Below are 7708 nucleotides of genomic sequence, written 5' to 3'. Positions count from 1 at the left end.
ATATACTTAAATGACCTAATAACCATTAACATCGCAGGACAAGTAACTGTATTTGCCGACGATACCACTATTATATGGAAAAATGAAGAAATCAATCAGCTATCAAATACGATAAAAATAGATATTCAACAAATTCAAGCCTGATGTAACGGAAACTCCTTGTGCTTCAACCTAAACAAAACAAAACTAGTTACTTTCAAATGTATACTAGACGATTTAGATTTGGATAACCACTGCATAAAAAACAAACAGCACACTAAATTCCTAGGCATTCACATAGACAATAAATTAAATTTTAAAGAACATGTATCTCATCTGAGTAAAAAAGTATCTAGTGGATGTTATGCTATTAGAGTGATATCAAATGAACTAGGGTACACTACAGCTAGAATGACTTACTTTGCACTGATCGAATCTCATATTCGCTATGGGATAGCTTTCTGGGGCCATTGTAGTTTACAATTACAGAATACGCTATTTAAGCTACAGAAGAGGTCTTTGAGATACCTTACAAAGTCTAAGCCGAGAGATCACTGCAAGCCTTTATTCATCAGCCACAAAATATTAACTGTCACCTGTTTATACATAATGGAAACAGTATGCTTAATTCATAAAAATAAAACTAGCATGTACACTCCCGGAACAAATTGTCACAACACTAGACAGAACCATATGCTTTACTTACCTATTCCAAAATTCACCTTGACTCAGCATTCTCTGATTTATGAAAGTATTAAAGTATTTAATCACCTTCCTACCATTCTAAAAAATAGCACAAATATCAAAAAGTTCCGAAGTACAGTTAAAGATCTTTTAATCAAAAAAGCTTATTATTCGATTCATGAATTCTACCATGATGACCTATAATGTTCACCTAAACTCATCTGTCTTCTTAATGTTTTATTTGTGAAATTGCTATGTTTGTATTTTTTATATTTTATGTCACGTATGTTTTATTTGTGAGATTGCTATGTTTGTACCTATTTTTTATATTTTATGTCATGTATAGTATTTTGTATTTTTTATATTTTATGACATTCATTTGATTTTTTACAAGACTTTGTCAATAAGTTACTAATCTTCCGACAATAAAGCATATTGATTGATTAATTGATAGCCACTTCCAAGAATGAAATTTATGAAAAATAGAAATGCATTATCCATCTCTTCAAGAACGTGAACAAAGAGTGGGAGTATTGGAAAACAGCTTTGTTCACTCTGTGTATTATTTCAGTTTTGTTTTTTTGACTCATTCAAATATGTCTTATGTTTTCATAGAAACGATAAGTTATTGATTAAATATGAATAATAAAACAAGAAGTTTGAGAAGTTGTTTCAACTGATATTTTAATTGCAAAACTTCTGTATTTCTGCTAAATCCAAAAGAAGTCACATTTGAAGTTCATGCTGGTGTTTAATGTATATGATACATTTGTAACATAATTTAATTATTTCTATATCTATTGTTCATAATAAAACCTCCTTCAAAATTGAATAATTATGTTTTGTTTGGGCGAAAAATACTTTAAACACTAGTGTTAAAAATATCTTTAACACGCTACTTTGTAAACACCATCTTTTAATACACTTGACAACTATTAAAAATGTCACTTTCAACGACAGTTGTACAAAAATCTTCTTTTTCGAAAGTCGAACACCAGCGGTTAAGAAAACACTGGGTACTACAGATATTGAAAATAGAACTTGAGTTGTTACTATTTAACCAGTAATTTGAAAAACATCGGAGACAAAAGGAATGTGTAAAATACCTCAAAAATTCTTTACAATTATCGGAAAAAGCAAAAGGAATGCGAAAATGATTAAACAAATCTATTGTAGCGTTAAATTGAAGAAAAGTTTGTGTTTTTTTATAAATATGAAGTGAAAGTTACTATTATTTACTACAAAATTCTAAATGGCCAACTCTAATGTTTTCAGAGTATCCGGCTCAAAAAGGACCATTTGCGAAGTTCGAAACCTCCACCTTGCATAAGTGCAATTAATTTCGATTGAAGTTGTTTAGCTTCATGCAAGATTGGAACACTAGATACGATATCATCTATATAAAGATCAGAAGCTAAGGCTTTAGAAGCCAGAGGAAATTTATCTGTTCCTTCTTCGGCCAATTGCATGACTGCTCTAGGAGTTGAATATGGTGAAGGAAAAACTCCAAAAGTGACTATTTTAGGAGCATAGGATTTTATTGGGGTAAAACGCCAAAGAATACGTTGGTCTTCTCGATGCTCAGATGCCTCCATAATTTGACAGTATATTTTCTTGACATTTGTTGTGAACGTGTAAGGATGGAAACGAAAATTCAAAAGAATCGTAGAAAAATCAGTTTGTAATTTTGGGTCTGGTAAAAAAGTATCATTGAGGCTTAGCTCAGCGGCGTCCTTACAAGATGCATCGAACAGCACTCGCACTTTGATCGTAGTACTTCCTGGCTTGACTACACAATGATGTGGTAAGTAGTAGATAGGTCGAGAAACGGTACTTCTTCCATGTAGCCAGAATCAGCAAATTCTTTAATGCTCTTTAATACCTTTATATGAATCGTCCAATAAAGCTTATTATTGTTATCATTATTTTTATATGTTCGGACCGTAGATCTTAGTGATGTTTTTAGAATACAAAATGTTTCAATATAAACAACGGTTATCAAATCTTGCTTGAGAAACATGTGTTGCGGTTTTGTGAACCTTTTGTAGTGGAAATCAAAATGAATGAAAAATGGGAATTGAATCTTTCATGTTCTCATACCACCTGTATTTGTAACTATCGAATTCAATATGATCGTATTCGTCTGCAAATGGATGGAACTGCAGTAACGTTAGTTACGAATACAAGTGGTATAAAAACGTAGGAAGTTTTAATTCTGATTTTTCATATCTCCTACCACGTAGTAGCTACATCCATCAATTTATCAAAATAAATCTTATCAGTAAGTTTCTATATGGATTTTCATCAAAGATCGGTCAGTTCCATTCAAGTTCATCAGTGTGTTTAGTCATGTTATTGTCAAAAAAAAATCAATAAAGAGTTCAGTTAGTTTCGACGAAAACTCCTTTAGGACATATGAAGAAGTTACCTACTGAAAATGATCAAGGAACGAGTTTTCTGTAGCATGACCGTGAATAAACTAACTGCCACTTATCGTCTAGTTCGAAAAAAATCATAAAAAATATGTTCTGCAGAAAGTTTTTTATTATTAAACTATCAATTGCAAAAACAATTCGTTGAGTCAACCAGAGTAACGACCAGAACAATATTTTTCAATGATCATTAAGAAAGTGGTAGCATAGAGAGTTACTGAACTTCTCGAAACTTTCGGGGACAACGAGAACCAAACAGCAACAACTTTTCAACTGAAACGGCTTCTAAGTGTGCTCAATATATCACCAACAAAAATAATGTGACGACATGTTGATTTGAGAATTTTTAAGAGTTAATAAACTCATTTCATCAGTTCGGACTTCCATTATCTAATATGATATAAATTGATTTGAAATCCCTGAAAAAACTATAAAAATTTAAAAAATCAGCTGAAGAAGAACAATTATATAAAGCAAAAAAAAAACTGAAATTACAATGAAGTAAAATACAAGCAGCAACAAAAAAATTAAAAAAGGCCTATTAACACGAGATGAAAATTAAAAATTATTACAAAGAAATGGAAATTAAAATATTTCAAGCCAAGTTACTTCACGACGTTTCGATTGTTAGTATTCACAATCGTCTTCGGGTGATAACTGGACTTATTCCTCCGGGATCTGACTATTTATAGGTCATTCGAGTGCTTTCACCTATCCCCTCTTTCCCTTTCCCGCTTCATCGGTTTTAGCGGGAGCTGACCGTTTGGTGGGAGTTGGTCGTGTTCCGCTTGATTATAGGTTTCCATATGTAACGTATCTCTACGCTAGCTTGGTTAAATGCGTTGTTGGGAAACATATATGCGGCTTCTTTGAATTTTCTCCTAAACCAGTGTTCCTCCTTGTGGATGATTTCAGCTTGAGACCATTCGATGTTATGTTGATGAGTCCAAACATGCTCTGCTACTCCTGATTTGATGGTTTCTCCTCGCTGTGTGTTTCTTGTGCACGGCAATACGAACTTTCAATGGCCTCTAAGTTTCACCGATGTATGATTCTCCTCACTTGCAGGGTATCCGATAAATGCAATTCTTGGAATCGCAGTCCGCGTATGGTGGCCTGGTTTTCGTGGGGCTGCTACGGATCCTAGATCTGAATCAGGTCCTGATGTTATACTAGTATCCAATTATTCTATCCTTTCCGACAATCCTCTGATGTAGAGAAGTACAAGTACTGGTTGTGGCGGCTTCTCTTCCTTGTGAGGCAATTGCTGTTTACCCCTTTGGGGTAACCATTCGGTTGAAGGTGATTTTTGATAATGCCTAGTTAATTTTCCAGACCTTCCCTTGTATTACAGAGCCCGAAAACATGGTCTACTAAAGTCTTGATGATTCCTCTCTTAGTCGATTGATGGTGGTTGGATTCCTGGTTGAGATACTGTATATAGATGTTTCCCATTTGGTGTCGGTTCTCTTCAACAATACGTCTAAAAAATGCAATTCTTTGTGGACTTCCTTCTCCATTGTGGAAGTGATGGAAGGTCTTACGTTGTTGATGTGCTGCAGGAAAGTGTCTAGTTCTGCATTCCCATGGTTCCATATCATGAAGGTGTCGTCCACGTATCTCAACCAGACTCGGGGTTTCTTGTGTTTCTAATGAAATGCACCACGAAACATTGTCAAACACCTTCAAACAAACGGTAATGAACTCGTTAATAAACGTGTATTTTCTGATACTCAAGGGTGAAAACCAGTGACGATTGGTCCAAATGGACCGAATTATGTTGGAAAAATGCTGAAGAATATTGTTAGTCCAGTAAATTTTTATAGAGAAAAATGTGATGAATACAGAAAATGATGTATAACTGTGTATAAATCATTTACATCTACGTTGGAGCATCTAATAAATGTTTTTTACTCTTATTGAAGGAGTAAAAGGATAATAGTTTAAATACTGGCACACGTCCGTTGATTGCACAAAAAATCGTAACAATAACTCCAAGTACGCATTCAAAATCTGTTAGATGACAAAATCTCAATGTGACCAATCTTTCTCATAGATCAGGGTTCTACAAACTACAGCCCGCGGGCCAAATCCGGCCCGCCAGTGTCATCAATCCGGCCCGCGACAGCCAATGATTACCTAATTGTTGTTACTATTGCTGTGATAAGTTGAAGAAGAAAACACAGAATGATAATTACTCCATTTTATTTACTTGTAAGGTAAAACTTAACGACAGAAATGATGACAAAGAAAACTTAACTTAAGTATCTAAGTTTGAGCATATTAATAACTAACACAAAACATTACCAGAGTTTTTTCCCAACACCAAATCGTTATTTTTACACCTCGACACGTGTTTCGATCACCAAGTGATCATTTTCAAGAGGAAGATTAAACAGTTTTATCTTCCTCTTGAAGATGATCACTTGGTGATCGAAACACGTGTCGAGGCGTAAAAATAACGATTTGGTGTTGGGAAAAAACTCTGGTAATTATTCATTACTACACCAAAGGTTCCAAACAGTATATCACAAGTAACTAACACAAAATTGAAATGAATCACAGTAAAACAAAAACACTAATGAGATTTATCTAATTGTGATTTTCCACTGACAATACTTTGTAGTTGTGGATCAATTTCACTTGTACCAATTATCAAAAGAGATTTAAGATGCTCATCGGTTAATTGAGATCTGTAAACATTCTTTGTGTACTTCATCTTGGAAAACGTTTTTTCACACAAGTAAGTAGTACCAAAAACAGAAAACAACCCACGAGCAACTTTATGCAAATTATCAAATTGTTCCAGTGGAAGACTCTTATAAAATTTCAACAAAGATGAATTTTGATATTTGTTCTTAAGCATATCACTGCACCGTAAACCAATACTTTTCATTTGGACTTCCGGAGCCAGGGTTTCAATGTCAGAATCAAAAGGATTTTGAAAAAGCTTAATTTCATTCGCAATGACATCAAAATCTGAAAAACGAGTATCAAAATTTATCTTCAAAGCACTCAAAGTTTCGATTACAAAATTGACGGGAAATTCAGTCTCTGTAGTGTGGCTGAATATTTCATATGTTGCAAAATGTGTGAAACATTTTTTACGTAATTTTGATTGAAATAGTATTATTTTCTGCCTGAAGGATTTGATATTGGTGTATAAATCAGGGAGAAGCTGATTTTCTCCTTGCAATCTCAAATTCAGTTCGTTCATATGATTTGTCAAATCGACATAGAAGGCTAACTTCCACATCCATTCACTATTTTCTAAATCGACAAAAGGGCGCTGCTTCTCATTTGAAAAAAATTCGATCGCTGCTCGAAGTTCAAAAAAGCGCTTAAGGACTTTTCCGCAACTAAGCCAGCGTACGGCAGTATGATATGGTAAATCATTTTCTCCAATCTGTTGAATAAACTCGCGGAATTGTCGGTGATTCAGCCCAGTGGATCTGATGAAGTTAACAACTGATATGACTGGTTTTAGAACTTCAGACATATCCAAACATTTTCCGCACAAGGACTGTTGATGAATGATACAATGTAAAACTAATGGTTTTGAACCACCATCATTTTCAACAGCCTTTGACACAAGTGCAACCACTTCTTTATTTTTACCATACATATTTTTGCCTCCATCAGTTGTTATAGATTTCAAATTTCTCCATCGAAGGTTCTTTTTATTGATGACACTTTTAAATAAATTTACCTTTTCGGGGCATTTTCTTCGGCTACTGCAATCAAGCATTATTTTATCATTTCTCCATCGGTGAATGGTTTGCCACGTTTTCCGATTTCAAGAGCCACACGAAAGCTGGCGCGAGTTGCAGACTCTTGTTCAGTATTCGCTTTGGTAAACAAAGATTGCTGCGATTTGAGTCCGCGTTTCAAAGCTTCAAATTTTTCCTTCCGCAAACTTCCTGTATACTTGGAGTAACTTTGAAGATGTTTCGATTCATAGTGTCGTTTAATGTTATAGTCTTTGAGAACAGCTATGGTTTTATTACAAATTAAACATAGCGCATTATTACTGGACTCAATCATAAAATACTGAAAGTTCCATTTTTCTTGGAACGTTTGCATTCACTGTCGATTTTTCGCTTCTTTTCCATACTAACAAATCACACATAAAAACAATAAGTCAAATCAAAATACTTTTATTGACGAGTGTTACTTTATTTCACAATAGACAGTTTCGCTTCCTTCGCCTTTCCTACGCAGACTAACTCGCAGTTGTGCCACTAGCCTTTTTATATACAATTATTACTTCCATCTCGAGGTGATCGGAATACACTAGCTAGAACCAGAACTTTCTCGAACCAATGCGCTAATTCCAAATATTTAGTTACGCCTAATGCCACCTAGCGGGTAGCTGAATAAGATAGTACATAGTACCACTGCTCGCCACTAGATGTCGTTAAGTGTCACAATAAACAATAATAATTGAGATGCAAAAAAAGCGTAAGTTTGCTTAGTTCACGCACTTTGCGACTATTCTAGTCTAGAAATATAGTCAAGGGCAGAAATTGGAACAAACTGAAAAAATCATTATGGCCCGAAGGCTTCAACGTTTGGAGACCCCTGTCTTAAATCGTCAATACTAAAAATCAATT

This window comes from Leptinotarsa decemlineata, unplaced genomic scaffold (assembly GCF_025532065.1).
Source record: "Leptinotarsa decemlineata unplaced genomic scaffold, Ldec_3_MD MMD2_tig00000008_RagTag_RagTag, whole genome shotgun sequence".
Lineage (NCBI taxonomy): Eukaryota > Metazoa > Arthropoda > Insecta > Coleoptera > Chrysomelidae > Leptinotarsa > Leptinotarsa decemlineata.
Note: the sequence above shows the minus strand (reverse complement) of the source record.